General features: G+C 45.9%; 1 pseudogene; it reads left to right on the top strand.

Moving 5' to 3' along the window:
• The first annotated feature begins 1,593 nt into the window (after positions 1-1,593).
• On the top strand, positions 1,594-2,463 carry LOC121105888 (annotated as a pseudogene).
• Positions 2,464-17,151: the final 14,688 nt, after the last annotated feature.

Below are 17,151 nucleotides of genomic sequence, written 5' to 3'. Positions count from 1 at the left end.
ATGAACCTTCCACAGCCCCTTGGCTATGGCCGTATCCCATTATCTATAACATTCAAGTTCAACTACAGAATGTCCCCTCCCACACGTGCCCCACAGACCTGCCACTATCTTGGCATACCCAGCAAACCCACAGCCAAATGTACCCAACCTGAACGCACCTTCAAATCCAAGATACTCCTTAGATGTTCTTTTTGCTGTTTTTTTTTTATTTTGTTATTGAAATCATACATGTATATATAACTTATATGTACAGTTTAAAACCAGTAATAAAGAAACTCCCATGTACCTCTAACCCAGGCCAAGAAATAGAATATTAGTAAAGCTTTGGGGCTTGTATTCGTTTCCTGAGGCTGCTATGACAAATTATCCCAAACTGAGGGACTTAAAACAACAGAAAGTTACTCTCTCCCAGTTCCAGGGGCTAGAAGTGTGAAATCATGGTGTCTGCAGGAGTGAACCAGCGGAAGCAGCGTCAGGATAGAGGCTCAGGGAGGATAAAGCCTTAAACGGAGGTTAGAAGCCATTAGATCTTAGGGGGTGGGTGGAGCCACGGCTGGAGGAGCCCACCCAGGAAAAGTGTACAGCGGATAGGCTGGCCAAAGACTGGGTAGGGAGGAAGGCAGTACCTGTGGGCTGAGCACGGGCGGGACCCCCAGGGGAAGACTGAGAAGAAGCGGCCACAGAATTAAAATGGTGGTGTAAGCACTGGCGACCATCATAAAGGTTTCAAGAAGTCTAGGCTTTCAAAAGTAAGAAACCAACACTGTATGATTCCACTTAGAGGAGGTATTTAGAGTGGTCAAACCCATAGGGACAAAGAACGATGTCTACCAGGGGCTGGAAGGGGGAAAGCAGGAGTTGTTAATGACTATAGAGTTCAGTTTTGCAAGATGAAAAAGTTAAGGAGATTGGCTGGACCACAATGTGACTATACTTAACACTACCGAACACTTAGAAATAGTTAAGATGGCAAATTTTGTTATGCATTTTTCCCACAATAAAAAAAGTAATTAAAAAAAAAAAAGTAAGCCTATTTCTAGGCTTCAAATGTTCCTTGATTCGTTACCCTTTTGTGATTAGCTTGACTCAGAAGACCAGCATTCCCAAATAGGGACAAAGCTACAACAGCTGCTCTTCGCCACTGCAACATCAGAGACTTTGCCTCCCCACCCCGCCCCCCACTTATCCATAAGCACCCCCAAATACCACATGCTGGTAGACAGAAAAACTCAAGCCAGGTCTCATAGCAACCTGCAACCACACTGCCCCCTTCCTGCCCAGCACCTTTTAGAAAGAAATCCTGCCACCCTCCCCAGCTACTCACCCAGTGCTCTCACTGTGTGGCCACTGCCAGAGCCTGCCAATGGCTAAGACCTCTGTCTTATCTTCAAAGGTACCAATGCCTATTTTTGAGTCCCTGGTCCAGGCTCTGGAAATTCAAATGGGCTCTTGCTAAATTCTATCACAAAATGAATTTTGTACTCTTTTCAGATCTTTGAGTAGCTGGTGCAGGTAGGGGGTGTGATGGGTTATCAGGATACGGGGCCAGCTGTGAGGGGAAAATAACCCGAGAGGCCTAGTGGATATGGGACCTCGAGATGAGGTCCAGCTACAGGGCCTGGCTCTGGAGAGCAGCACGGAAAGGTCTGGAGCATGATGCAAGGAGTCATAGACTCTGATATAGTAAAGGAACTAGAGCCAATGCTTTGCACCTGCTGGGTGCCTGGTATTTTGCTAAACCCTTTACATGCAGGAACTCGGTAAATACTCCTAGCAAGCCTGCAGCATCAGGAGTGTTATACACCCCACTTTATAGATGCAGAAGCAACAGCATGGCGAAGGGGTCTCCACCACACCTACTGTGAGCTTAAAGACCATTCTCAGCACACAGACTGTTGACATTCCAGAAGATGTAGACTTCACTGGGAAGGGATGCACAGGTGTTGGGAAGGGCCCCAGAGGGACTTCAATCACATCCAATGTGGAACTGTCTCCTTGGAAAGAAAAAGAAGATGCTCTGAGTGGACAAATGGGGGAGAAATAGTAAGGAACTGCCCACATGTTGCACCAGCTGGTGGTGTGTATAGAACGCGATAGAAGGTGTTATCCTGGCTTCTGTGACAAGATGAGGTCTGTGTGCTCACTTCCTCGTCACCACTGTCATTCAGAAGGATGGGGCTCTTGTTGAAACCTGAAATTTCCTGGCTGAGAAATGTATCAGCAGTGTTTGAATGAAGTCAGGCATTGCGTGCTCACAATTTCAAGCCCAGGAAGATGAGTTAATGCTTAAAGGAAAAGACATTGAACTTGTATCAAATTCAGGTTGCTACATCGATTCTGCAAGCCACAAAAGTTAAAAACAAATATACCAGGATATTTTTGGATGGTGTCCAAGTCTCCGAAAAAGGAACAGTTTAACAGGCTGATGAAGAAGATCTAAGTGCTGCCCAGCTATGGAAATAACAAAACGACAGCTCATTCTTCAGACCTATTTATAATATTTTAAAGATGCAGTGAAAGCCCTCTATTGAAGAAACAAAGCACATGGAGATTAAACTACTTGTCCAAGCCAGATCCAAACCCAGGCAGGCAGGCTTCTGAATCGGCACCCTTACCATGCAACTAGCCTCCCTGCTGCCAGTCTTTAAGTGCAAAAAACAAACAAACAAACAAAAAAACCAGATGGCCCCACAGTGGGGAAGTCAAGAGAGTCTAGAATCAGGCTGGTGTTGTCATGGTTCCGGATAATCAATGGTGTAAGGCAGGGCTCAGCCAGCCAGTGGGTTGGGTGGTGGGCTAACAGACCCCCAGAAGGGGCCTAGCCAGAGCCGGGCAAGGGACAGGGAAGGCTGCAGTCCCAGCCAAGGGGCACCTAGGCCCCCTTAGCTCTAAGCCACCATGTTATGTCAGGGCTGAGGCCCTCATGTGCTGACCTAGAAGGAGTGCTGTGCCACCAAAGCTATGACACGAGCACCCAGGGCTTGCTCTGGGATGCCCAATCCTAAGTCACACAGCAGCAAACAGAGCAACATGGGTGAACCTGACTGGCAGGCACCAGGCTTCTGGGTAAAGAAGAGTAACTTTCTGACAAGGCCTCATGGGCTGGTGGAGACCAAGAAACAAAGGGCATCAGGGGGTTCAGGGTCAGGGTGGGGAAGGAGAAGGCGAGCAGCATGGGGCAGGCATGGACAGAGTCATCATCAAGGGCTCCCACCCTCTGAAAATCCTTCATGCATCTGCGCACTGTTCCGTCCTGGGGGTAAGACGCTGCACGGAGTCTTCTAAGTGCGGATTCCACGGCTGCCTTCCCACCTCTCCTCAGCCGTTCCTCATCATGCCACACATGTTCCTGCCTCAGGGCCTCTGTACCTGCCATCCTTGGCCTGGAACACTCTTCCCCAGATACCCACATGGCTCATTTCCTCACTCCCCTCAGGCCTGCGCTCACAGATCACCTGAGCACAGAGGACTTCCCCACAAAGAACACCTCTCTCTCCTGCCTGCCCACCACGTAACAAGACCCAGACGGCGCTGTGTTTTCCAAAAGTGTGCAGCAATCAGGCCCACCCCACAGGTTCTTTCTCCAGCCCCTCGAAAATGGGGGGCCCTTTGGCGTCTGACTTAACCAACAGAATACGATAGAAGTGACAATGATCTTCATGGCCCGGCAGCCTCTGCTTCCTGCTGCCTGGAACACTTGCTCTTGGAGAGCTCCTTCCAGAACCTAGCCACTAAACTGAGAAGCCCAGGCCACTTGGAGAGGCTACAAGCAGGCACTCTGGTCATCAGCGCAGTTGAGCCCCCAGCTGGCAGTCAGCGTCAATGGCGGCCCAGTGAGTGAGCCCCCACAACGTCCAACCCAACCAGTCGTTCAGATGCCCCGTGGCCTGGCCAACAACCAACTGTACGGCACGCAAGACCCCAGCAATAACCACCCTGGTGGGCCCCGTCCACCAAAGGACCACAAGCAATAACATGAAATTGTTGTTGTCGGTTTCAGGGTGGTTTGGTTCACGGCAATTGTTACCTGGAACACTCACCCTGTTTAATTAATGTTCTGGAACACTCACCCTGCTTAATTAATGTTCACAGCACCTATCACTACCTGACATTATGTCTTCAGTGTTTGTTTATTGTCTCTTTCTCCCTCTTGGGTTTTGTTTGCTTCTGTACTCTTATCACTGAGAGCAGCACCTGGCAGGTAGTAGGCTCTCAATAAATACTCTTCAAAAGGATGACTGACTCCCAAAACATTTTCCAAAAAACATCATAAAGCAATCGTCAGTGTGATTTCATTAGTTCTTAACACTGGGTCATTCCTGAGCATCTGGGAGGCGTCAGGTTTGGTCGTGTGCATTCACTCAACAACTGTTAATTGAGCTTCTACTATGTGCGAGGCCCCATGAATCAGTGAACCAAGCAAGGATCCCTGCCGTCGTTTCAGTGGGGAGAGACAGGCAATACACAAATGAATTTAACAATGAAAGGACATATTAGAAGGGGATGGGTTGCAAAGAAGAAAATAAAGCAAAGAAGAGGGACAGAGTGCTGGGGGCTGGTTGGGATGTTAAGTAAGGTGGCCGGGTGTATTGGTTTGCTCAGGTGGCCGTAACAGAGTACCACAGAGTGGGCGGCTTGGACAACAGAAATGTGTTGTCTCACAGTTCTGGAGGCTGGAACCCAAATAAGAGAAGGAGACTCTATACAAGTTTAGAACAACATAATATGGGGGCGCCTGGGTGGCGCAGTTGTTAAGCGTCTGCCTTCGGCTCAGGGCGTGGTCCCGGTTCTCTGGGATCGAGCCCCACATCAGGCTCCTCCACTAGGAGCCTGCTTCTTCCTCTCCCACTCCCCCTGCTTGTGTTCCCTCTCTCGCTGGCTGTCTCTCTGTCAAATAAATAAATAAATAATAATAAAAAAAAGAACAACATAATATGGATTTAACTTAATAAAACAAAAACCTGGGGTACCTGAGAGGCTTAGTCAATTAAGTGTCCGACACTTGATCTCAGCTCAGGGCTTGACCTCAGGGTCATGAGTTTAAGCCCTGTATGTGGCTCCACGCTGGGTGTGGAGCCTACTTAAAAATCATAATAAAACAAAAACTCAAAAACTTAGATAATAAAACAAGAGAATGAATGAAAAGGGAGGCTGCAGAGCTAAGGAAATAAATTGAAAACCACAATTCCATGATTACAGATATAATAAATAAATCAGAAAAGAAAGAAATAAAATAATCATGGCTAAAAATCAAATTAACACCATCATGAAAGAGAGACAAGATGAGGGTGGAGGTAGAGGGAAAAGACAGAGATGGAAGCAGTTAGAATGTGAAGTATAGAAGGACAGAAGGTATCGAAGTCAGAGATATTCTATCGATTAAGGATGATTGGTGTCCCTTGTGCACAGAGCTCAACAGAAGGAACTTAAAATTTCTAGATCACCATATGATCTAGAAAAGTTTCTCTGACTTGAATGAAAAATTCAATCTGAAGCCTGAAGAGATGGTGCATAGGCCAGGAAACTGTTTTAGTAAAACCAACACAGACATACCGTTTGAAGGTTCTGAGCTTCAGAGGTTTAAAGGAAAAAAAAAAAAAAAGAAAGAATCATTCAGATATACTGATAGAAGGAAAACAAAAACAGATCACTTTTATTTTTTTTTAAAGACTTATTTATTTATTTGAGAGAGAGTGTGTGAGTGCATGAGCAGGGGGAGGAACAGAGGGAGAGGGAGAATCCCAAGGAGACGCCACACCCGGTACAGAGCCCAACGCGGGCTCCATCCCAGGACCCTGAGATCATGACCTGAGCCAAAACCAAGAGTCTGATGCTCAACCAACTGAGCCACCCAGGTGCCCCAACAGATCACTTTTAAAGGAGGGGGGAAATCAAGCTGGTCCCCGACTCCCCTTAGAGCAACATTCAATGCCAAAGGACACAGAGTTCATTGAAAAAAGTCTGAGGCAGAAAACTGTGACCTAAGAATGTCACAGAGGGTCAAGCCAACAATGAAGCAACAGACAGACACTCTCACACATGGAATAATTCAGAAACTAGAGTCACCATGAGCCCTTCCTTTAAAAAAAGAAAAAAATGGGTGATGAAATCTAGCCAAGTGACAAATCAAAATAAAGAACTCTAGAATGGAGGAGCTGCACAGAGGAATAAATGGGAGGCTTCGAATCCAGTTAAAAAGAGAGTTGGGGGGCACCTGGGTGGCACAGCGGTTGGGCGTCTGCCTTCGGCTCAGGGCGTGATCCCGGCGTTATGGGATCGAGCCCCACATCAGGCTCCTCCGCTAGGAGCCTGCTTCTTCCTCTCCCACTCCCCCTGCTTGTGTTCCCTCTCTCGCTGGCTGTCTCTATGTCTCTGTTGAATAAATAAATAAAATCTTTAAAAAAAAAAAAAAAAGAGAGAGAGAGTTGGGACTACAGGAAAAATAGTGTCAGCAAAACCGGGAGTGGGGAGAGGGGAGAAGGAAGGCAGCGGAGCAGTGTCAGCCTCTTCGTCTCTTACAGTTTGGGGCAAATCCGTTCTGTCTACAACTGAAGTATGATTTCAAAAACTGTAATGAATTCAACCTATAATGCTTTTCATAATTCATAATCCTTTTATTTTAGACTTGGAGTATTTTAGGAACTAACATCTCTCGTAGTGAAGAAACATTTTTCTTAAGTTCAGCAATTTCTTCAGTTTTACTTTCTTCTGTTAAGTTCGAATAAAATTAAATAGGCTTTAGATTTAAATTAGCGCATGTGGTAGAGGGCATTTGTTTTCCTAATGCTTCAACCTTCCCTGCACCCATGCCCTGTATCTTGTCACTTCAGAATTCTCACTAGAGGCAGGATATTTTCTTTTCCCCTACCCCACTGATGCTGGGTTGGCCATTGCTATGCTCTGCCTTTCAAATCTCATATAAATTCCACTTTGGGCAAGCTCCTCAGAGAAGAGGATTCTGGGAAGTGCAGTTCTGACTCAGCCTATTTGACACAATACAAACTACCACAGTCCAGCCCTTATCCTCCATACATGCTTCTCTGAATCACATTTAATCCCCCCCACATACACACACACACACATAACCCACAGCAAAGTCATGCATTCACCACTTAACATGATACAATTATTCTTTGTACAGCCAAAGCACACTAACCCTCTTTCCAAAAGAGAATATGAAGCCACATGGTCTCTTTACCCATCTTTGGGTAATGTTCATTCCTCTTCTAACTCATTCCCTCTTTGATATCCTGTAACTTGAATACCGAAACATAAAGTTAACTTATTAGCATGTCTAACTTAGATGGTATTTAGTTGGTAGAGGTTTAATCATTGACGCAGATCCATTAGGACGTGTGTGTGTGTGTGTGTGTGTGTGTGTGTGTGTACTTTTGCAGAGTTTTGACCTTAGTAGTCATGGGAGCTGGTTAACAATCACGTGTGTGTTTTGTCTTCACATACATGAGATCAGATGCTGGAGTCTGAAGTCAGAAGGGCAGGCAATTAGGAGAGAAATAAATGTAAAATAGAAGAGAGCAAGGACAGGCTATAACCCACAAGCACAAGCTGGAACCCACCAGAATGGACTGAAACCGTGTCCGTTCTCACTGCCCCAACCTTGAGGGCCCGGGTGTCCTGCAGAAGAAGCCAGGGCCCTTTGCCAGGAAGCTAACTACGCGTCTGGCCCAGGAGCTGGAGGAGCCGAAGGGGGCCGGGGAAGGTGAGCAGCTGCGGGCCTGGCTGCGGCCCCGGGCTAATGGGGTGAGCCGGCAGGTGAGTAAAAACAGGTACGAAATGGCTATGACTTCACTGCCACCTTCCAGTCCCCTCCTGTGGCCCACCCTAGCTGGAAACACGCAGGGAAGGGATTCTGGGAAAAACAGCTCAGCCCACCAGACTGACACAGTGCCCTCTTCTCAAATGGGCGCCTCTTTAAACTGCCTTAAAGCAACACAAAGTTGTTGCCACCTAGCTTTTCAAAGTCATTGAAAAGCCCTTCCACAACTCCGTCAAACCAGGTCTTCTGCATAATGGGGAATATGCTAAGACCAATGAATTTCATGAGCACAGACCAATCGTCTCCCTTCGTTTGCAGTGAAACAAGTTTCTAGTCAGAGTGATGCTTTGTAAAATATCTTGATGGTGGATGAGGCGCTCGGGGAGTCCATAGATGGCAGTTTTGACAGAAGCATTGTGGGCGGGGAAGGCAAATCCACAACCAGGGGAAGTATCTGTTCTAGTTAGAACAAAATACTAACCTTTGGTGGAAGTGCTCGGGGTAATCAGTCTGTCACCAGGTAGCTGGATGACCCCTCCGGGAAATAATGCTCTATCAGGGCCTCGGCGAGGGTCTCTGATGGCGGCAGAGTGGACAGTCCCCAACGGGCACACCCAGACTGGCCTCGGTGAGTGGAAGTCCATGGCTCTGAGCCCATGCATAACCTTTATCCCAGACATTGGCAATGGCTGGAGTGGCTGGGAAGGAGGCTGACGGACATCTGTTCTATCATTCTGCCTACCTGATTATTAAAATCCTCCTCTGCTGAGATCACCCTTTCATTTTCATTCAGAGAATCTAGCCATCCACCTGTTCCCCAGACCAATGATTCTCCAGTCATGGTCCTTCCAAGTCCCTGATCATGGAGCCAAACCATTAGCCACAACCCACAAGTAAATCCATACCTCTAGCCGTCTATCCTTCTAGGAAAACAAGCAACCAGGTGATCTGCTGAAGTTCTGCCCACTGGGAAGATTTTCCTCCATCTACTGTCCTTGATCTTCTTCCCGCAGAGGGAGTATAGTACCGCAGCCGTCCACTATATGTGGGTAGGATTATCGGTCAGGGTGTTCTTGCCTGCAAGGAACAAAATATCCAACTACAAGTGGCTTATACAATAAGGGGCACATTCCAAGAACAATATCTGGAGGCAAAAAATGCACTATTGCAAAATTATTTTTTAGAGTAAAAAGAATTTTTACTCTGTTTTCCCAAAGCAGAGCCCCCTCCCTGAGCACATACTGGTGTCAGTGATGCACTCACACAGGGCACACGGCTAAAAGGTCAATAAATGCTGGTTATTACAATAGTTGTTCTATTACCTCTAAGTCCTCTTCCAACTCTCAGATTCTGTAAACACTGCTACTTGGTGGTGGTGTACTTACGGCTTCAGTGTTGGGGAAAATAAAGTTGCAACACAGTGGCATTTGCTGGTATCCTACTAAATGGAACACAGAGTGACTGGGTTTCCCCCACTCCATTTCTTTCTTTTAAGACCACATGAAAGACTACCAAACAAATGCACAATGTATCTGAGAATGTGAAAAGGTCTCGGGAAAAAAACTTTAGAAGATTCTACCTGTCCTTTTCATCATCTCCAGGCATTACTCTGCCACACAACACCCCCTTTTCCTTTTTCTTTTCTTTTCTTTTTTTTTTCTGCAAACTCCTTAGAGCTGGATACTAAGGCCATGTCTTCATTCCCCACAGAAAAGTTATCTACACTTGGCAGTTCCCAGTCTTTTGAATGTCACAGACTGGTTAACTTGAATTAAGAAAAAAAAAAAAAAAAGATGGGGGTGGGGATTTGTTACTTAACCTGTAAAGGAGCTTTTTGTTTTTAAATCCCAGATATAATGTTACTATCACCAGCACTTCATTAAAACACCATCAAAGGAAAGGGCAGTTTAACACCAAAAAAGTAAGGGGGGGCAGAATCTCAAAATAACGTGTCCTTCCAAAAAATCAGAGTTGCCAGCTTACTCCAATATATTTTTAAAAATTTTAAATCGCAGAATATACTTTTAAAACTCCAGCACAAAGAGGGACCTGGGTGGCTCAGACAGTTAAGCTTTTGACTCTTGGTTTCCGCTCAGGTTGTGATCTCAGAGTCATGAGATCGAGCCCCACGTGGAGACCCACATCGGGCTCCATGCTAAGTGAGGAGTCCGCTCCTCTCCCTCTCCCTCACCCCTTCCCCCACTTGTGCGCACTCTCTAAAAAATAAATAAATCTTAAAAAAAAAAAGCACACACAAAAAAGAGCACAAAGAAATCCCAACATAAAATGTTGCCTTAAGATATTATATTGTACTTTTGTTTTTAAATTCTGAGCACTGCATAAAAGTAAAAGAGTACATACAATGTGTATATACACAGTTTAAGGAATAATAAAATACACAGCTCTGTACCCACCTAGCATAAAATACAGAGCATTCCTGAACTTTCCTGTGCCCCTCCCCACCGCCCTCTCCTACTCCCAGAGACCACCTCCTAAAGTATGTAGTATCTGTTCCCTGTCTTGTCTTTATATTTTACTACCTTTGTCTCTGTCCCTGAACAAGGCATTGACTTGTTTTGCCTGGTTTTACTACTTCCATGAAAGGAACCATATTGTATATGACTTCTTCTTTTTTCACTCAAAATAATGGTGTTTCTTGGTGCGTGGAAATCTATATCCTACTGAGGTTTGTTACAAAGAGAAACTGAAATGCCTACTTCATTTTGCAGCAGTCATGGCAGAAAATCCAGTTTCACCCATGCATGTGGATAGGAAGGGGAGCAAGGCTCAGGATGCCCTCATCATGATTTTTGGAGTAACAGCCTCTAGGCCTCCTGTGACTTCCATGGGGCAGACAGGCCAGACGCCCTAATGTGGGCTGCAGGGGCTGGGTAAAAGAAAAGAAAAAGAGAAGAAAAAGATCCTGGTGATACCAGCCTCTGGTAGCACAGAATCTCATGCCTCACGAAGACCAAACGAATCAGAATGTTGCATTTTAATAAGATTCCCATGTAACGTGTTATGCACGTTCAAGTCTGAGGAGCACTGACCTAGATCCTCATTTTGTGTGTATGCGCTTTTTTTTTCAAGATTGTGCTTATTTATTTGACAGAGAGAGAGAACATGAGTGGGAGGAAGGGGCAGAGGGAGAGGGACAAGCAGACTCCCCACCGAGTAGGGAGTCCGAGGAAGGGCTCAATCTCAGGACGCTGAGATCATGACCTGACGCTTACCTGACACAGACGCTTAACCGACTGAGCCACCCAGGTGCCCATGTGTATGCTTTTTAAATGAATATAGTATAACGCACATTCAGCAGAACAGTGCTAAGTCATAAGAGTGCCATATGATGAATTAAGTGAATCCACAGGTGTACCCAGTCCCCAGACTGAGAAACAGAACACTGCCACACAACTAATGAATCATCGAGCCTTACATCGGAAACCGGGGATGTACTGTATGGTGACTAACATAATATAATAAAAAATCATTTAAAAAAAAAAAAAAAAAAGAACACTGCCAGCACCCACATACCCTCCATTACTAAACCCCCTGCTCACCAAAGGTAACCCAAACTCCAGCTTCTAATAGCATAGGTTAATTTGGTCCATATTTGTGCAATATGGGTAGAATCATATTGTAAATATTCTTTTTTTAAAGATTTTATTTATTTATTTATTTGTCAGAGAGAAAGAGAGAGAGAGCAGGAGCAGGGCATTGGCAGGGCAGGCAGAAGGAGAAGCAGGCTCTCCACTGAGCAGGGAGCCCAACATGGGGCTCAATCCTAGGACTCTGAGATCATGACCTAAGCCGAAGGCAGACGCTTAACCGAATGAGTCACGCAGGTGCTCCTTGTATGTATTCTTCTATGTCTGGCTTCTTTTGGTCGCACGTTTGCAAGACTACATCCCTCACTAGGAACCCCATCTTTCCACTGTTTACTTGCATACCGTGTACTGGTCTCCCTCCGGTTTGCTGCATCTCCCTTCTCCAGAAAACTCCAATAATGTTAAATAAAGCCCATTTATTCAAATAAATACGTATTTATTGAGTAGCTAGACTGTGCCAGGGACTGCTGGACCCCAAAGTGCGTTGCCAAATTGAGACTTCCCTTTCAATGGGGCATCTCGCCTATGTAAGTTTTAAGGGATATGGAAGATTCACGTAGGTATGTGGATTCAAACTCTGAAAGGAATTTATTACCTGCCCTAAAACGCACCCAAACTGTAGTTCAGCGCACAGCTACCAAGCAGCACAGGGCTCCTCGCTTACGTCTTTGGAACACATCATAAAATCCAGGTCCAGTAAGTTTCTGGCTCGATTATTTCTCCTTTTCTTCAAACGTTATTTGGTTAAATACTGAGTTTCTCCCAGCTACAAGTTCTAACTCTCTCAAATAGCTCTTGGCACGTGTGCTTCTTGGGGCCGTCAGGAATCAGTCATGCAGGGAGACTCACCCCTGGCTTCCCTGGGCACCTCCGTGGTATTTACATCTTCTGGTCTAACTTATTCATTGTGACCATTGCTGTGAGACCAATGGTCAGGCAGCTTCTTCCTGGGCCTCAATTTTCTCATTTATAAAAATAAGTGTACTACATCAGAGGTCTTGAACCTGGAATCCGTGGGTTTGTTAGGGAACCTGTTAATCCCTGGAAATTACATGAAACATTGAGAATGGGTGTGTTTTGGTGGAAGAGAATTCAGAGGACAATGACACCCCCTCCTGGAAAATGAAACACAATCGTATTAGGTGACCCCCAGGAACATTTTTAGCACTTAGTATTCTAAAACCACATGGCTTCTTGTGTCACCAGGAAGGCTTGATTTTTGCTTCGTGTCTGGCTGCCCTTGAATCTCTAAAAGGAAAGATGGCCCTGCCTTTCTCCTTCTGCAGATGTTTCTGCCCTAACAGGAAGGATACTGGAAAACCACAGCGTGGCACAAGAACACGTCTCTCATCGCCGCAGGTTAAATAACATCAGGGGTCATTTCATTCCAAACAGCATGGCCCTGGAGAAAGTCCCCGAGGCTTAATACGACCTCCATCCAGGTCCTATTCTATTTAGCTGGCTTGTTTTGTAATCCTGTATCTGTTGTGACCTTCAGAACAAATGGGCAGTCCTGGTTCTCATAACCAAAGAGATGTGAACATACCAATATATTCTGAACAAGTCAACAATCCAGTTTTCGGTCCCCAGACAAAGGGCTCCAAGGCAGCGGCACGTGGGGGAGAAACGCACCCAGGTTTGCTTGACCAGCCCAGGGCGCTAGCCTGCCCCCAGAGCAAGGGAGTGAAACCGAACCCCTCCTACATCTTCTAGGTCAGAGCTCATTATTTCACACACAATAATATTAGGTTACACACTCCCTGTGTGGGGCTGGTTCCCCTGGCAGTGCCCTGGCAACAATTCGAGCCAGAAGTTTTCATTACAAACCGCCTCGGTCGGTATAAGGAACTATCTCGTATTCCTTACATAGAACAAGACATGCCGGACTTACAAACAGCGTTCTTAATAATTATATTGGTTTCACTGCAGATGAAAGAGGTGGTTTCAGAACTCCTCCTCTTCCTATAAACATCCTTCTCTGTTCTTGGTTGTCTTAAAGAAGTAGAGCCACACCTTCAACCCTTGCTCCTCCAAGGGTGGGCCACCAACCAGCAGCAGCGGCTCCTGGGAGCTTGTTAGAAATGTAAAAATCTCAGCCCCACCCCAGACCTACTGTCCAGGATCTGCATTTTAGCCAGCTCTCCAGGTGATTCCTAAGCATAGGCACATGAAAATTTGAGAAGCATTCACGAGAAATCGCCCAAAGCCTCACTAGCAGCTGATGCCTCCCTTAAGTCTGTGACCTTCCAGCAAATAATTAATGGTCAATAAATGTGAGCTTCCTTCCCTCTCCCTCTTAAAACCCAGAGGACCACCAGAGGTGCCTTGAGGAAGGGAGGGGAGGAGGAACAAGCCCAGAAGAGGGGCATCTTGGAGACAGGAGAGAGGGAGAGATGAAGGAGGAAAAAGAGGACCAGCAGAGCAGGGGCGAGGCAGGGACAGCTGGCAGAGCGAGGGCCCAGGGTCCCCGCACCCTCTCCAGCAGGGGCTCCCACCTGAGGCAGGTGGGTCCCACCTTCACAGTTCTCTCCATGGCCACCTGCTGCCTCCTATATTTACCTATTTCACAGTTTTCAAAATTTGTCTCTTGGGTCAATGTGCTTGTTATCTTTTTTCTAATACATGTTAAAACAGAATCATGGCTGCGGTTAACTCTTTGTTAAATGCTGTTTGTAAGCCGTCCCCGGTGGTGCAGGCCACACCCGGGACACCTGCCCGGGAGGAATGATGGTCCAAGTGGTGCAGCAGGTCCCTTACAGCGGGCCCAGAATGGGAGAGGTTGGTTCTATTTTCTCGTGTCTTTAAACCACATTGCAGGACACAAGGTGGGCTCTGATAGTTGCTAGTCAGGCTAAAGCAGCAGTTGATGGCAGGTCAAACTCTTGGCAGGGCCACTCATCTAGAATCTGCTTAATTTTTAAGGGTACTGGCAAGAACTTGGGATAAAGACCATAAGTAACAAGCCAAGGTTCCCTCAGAATTCCAGGTTACTCAGGGATGTTATATTTACTGAACTTGCACTTGGACCTGAAATAAACAAGAAGCCCTCATCTGGACGCCCCTTGGCCTGAAGAAGGTTGGGGATTTCTGATCGCCTGCAAGTTAACACTATGACTTCCCTTCCCTCCACCCCCACAGAGGCTTCAGCAATTTACAGAACCCTCACTTCCCGATGTCTTTTAAGAAAAAGGAGATACGAAACAAGCTAAAGGCATTAGAATGTGAACACGCTGAGGTGCAACTTTTTAAAAGAAACACGGAGAAACCAAATACTCAAATAGAAAACAGAAAATAAATGGGAGGTCATAAACACACACTGGAAGAGAAGGTGGCAATTATTTAAATGTGCCAGTTAGCGGCAGTTCTCAGGAATTTAACAGGTATAGATACATTGGAAGGTGACCATGTCTTTTCCATCTCCACTGAGAACATGACATAAAAGGAACAGGCTCAAATCATAGCAAGAGCGCGAAGGAACTTTGACTTGTCAGGGTTTTAGACTCTGATCCAAACTAACAAAGGAAATAATGGGCTCGCCTCAGAAGATCTTTTTTCATGGATAGCTTTAAAAAAAAATCACCCTGGCTCTATTGTGGGTTAGGTACAATTCTGACTGGATGTCAGGGGTGAGTCTATGGATCCTTTCAATCCAGTTATAAAAAGCTCCTAGGATCTCAGTCCCAGTCTTTTCTAGTAGTACAATTAATTCTATTCCATTAAATATTGCTCCATGATAAGTGAGCTATCAATGCACTCCGAGTCTTTCTGTTATTCATGCTTCTGTGCTTTCAAGAAAAGGAATCTTCTAACAGAGCCCCTGGTAAACAGACTTTCTACAAATTGTATACGGTATATTAATTGCAGCATAAGAAGAGGGAGAAATGAGCTTTACTGTAAAACTGAGAGCCTTTTGTAAATCTGGATTTTGAAAAGCAACATGGAAGAGCCCACCCAAGGTAAAGAATGAATTACTCTCATGCACAGGACAGAAATTGAGGGCAGTTGGCGGGTACCCAATGCATGTAAAGCTGTTAGCACAGCGCCTACCCTGTAGGACGCAGGCAATACAGGGAAGCTGTTAAAATAGCACTAGCAGCCTGGTTTGGATACTGCGATCCACCTAACCTCCCCTTGTACGTGCGGATGGGGGGACCGAGGATCCATATTGCATTTTGGGCTCATTGGTCTTAATCTCTGCCCAGGAACCACAGTGGTCCGAATCCAAGCTCTCCAGGCCAGCACCCAAGTTCGCTCTGGCCCTCATCTCCCTGCACTTCGGTCAGGCCGGCCTCTCCTCCTCCTCCACAAAGCATCAGCTCCTTCCTGCTCAGGCCCTTCCCACTCTCCTGGAAGTGGGGAGAGGAAAACAAATGAGTTGATAATCACTCCCACTGGCTGGAACTGAAATACAGGTTAAAGATAGCTGTAGAGGGGCGCCTGGGTGGCTCAGTCAGTTAAGCGTCCAACTCTTGATTTCAGCTCAGGTCATGATCTCCGGTTCATGGGATTGAGCCCCACATGGGGCTCCACGCTCAGCACAGAGTCTGCTTGTCCCTCTCCCTCTGCCCCTCCTCCTGCTCATGCTCTCCCTTTTTTTTTTCTCTCTCTCTAAAATAAATAAATAGATAGATAGATAAATAAATAAAATCTTTAAAAAAATAATAATAAAGGTTAAAAAAAAATAAAGATAGCTGTGGAGGAAGGGCATGAGCCCCTTCTCCAACATCTTCCAGAAAGTAACCAACAGTCTGTGGCCCACACAGGTCACAAAGTATGGAGGAGTTCGCACTTCCTCCATGAAACTCTTGAGATGACTATCTGAAAGTACATGGCAATTACCAGATATTGCATTTACTAGAATAAAATTATATATATTTTAAGAACCATTTGACATAGAGGTTCAATTCTATTGCTTTTGGTCAAAGGCCAGAGTAAGATTACAGAGCAAGAAACAGCACAATGTAATCCTCAGTTAAAGAGTCAGAGTGAGTAACATTTCAGAGGAAGTTTCAAAAGAGGAATGATTTCTGGGTCAATTTAACTGTAGAGTCTAAAATAACTTCAGCAGCCAGCTCAAAAGATAAACTCTAAAAGTGATGTACATGTCTCTGTCAAAAAGTAAGAAACTGACCTTTCCTGAAACAGATCTTAAGTGAATACTGGTTAGAATCATCCCCAAGAACATTCTGGTGAACAGAGGTGACAGACTGGAGAGTCTAGGTGGATCACTCGCCAGTCAAGGCTGCCAAATGGGAAGTGGGTCCCAGAAAAGGCTTGTCTCAGTTTGGAAAAGATAAAGTTGGCCAGGGAGTGAAGCACTCTGGGTAAGGCTAGTGATTGCAGGCACTGTGTCCACCATAGCCCGCCTGCTGGAGAGCTAAAGATTCACAGTAGAAACGTGCACTGCTAAGAACCTGTCTACCCAGCTGTTCATTGCACTCGTGTCCTTTCATGAGTTCAGCTGTGTGCCCCCCCAAAGAGATATGTTGAAGTCCCAAACTCCCCCCTGACCTGTGAATGTGACCTTATTTGGAAATAGGGTCTTTGCAGGTGCAATCAAGTTAAGATGAGGTCATACTCAATCAGGATGGGTCCTAACACAGGATGAGTGGTGTTCTGTTCAGTAGAGAAAACAGAGTCAGACATAGACTCACACAGAGGGGAGGCAATGTGAAGAGACTCAAGGGGAACCCCATGTGACAATGGGGGCGGACTGGAGGGTGCCTCTATAAGCCAGGCACTCCGGGCCTGCCGCCACCTCCAGAA

Source organism: Ursus maritimus, unplaced genomic scaffold (genome assembly GCF_017311325.1).
Source record: "Ursus maritimus isolate PB19 unplaced genomic scaffold, ASM1731132v1 scaffold_3, whole genome shotgun sequence".
Classification (NCBI taxonomy): Eukaryota; Metazoa; Chordata; class Mammalia; order Carnivora; family Ursidae; genus Ursus; species Ursus maritimus.
Note: the sequence above shows the minus strand (reverse complement) of the source record. Positions and strands in the feature narration are given on the sequence as shown.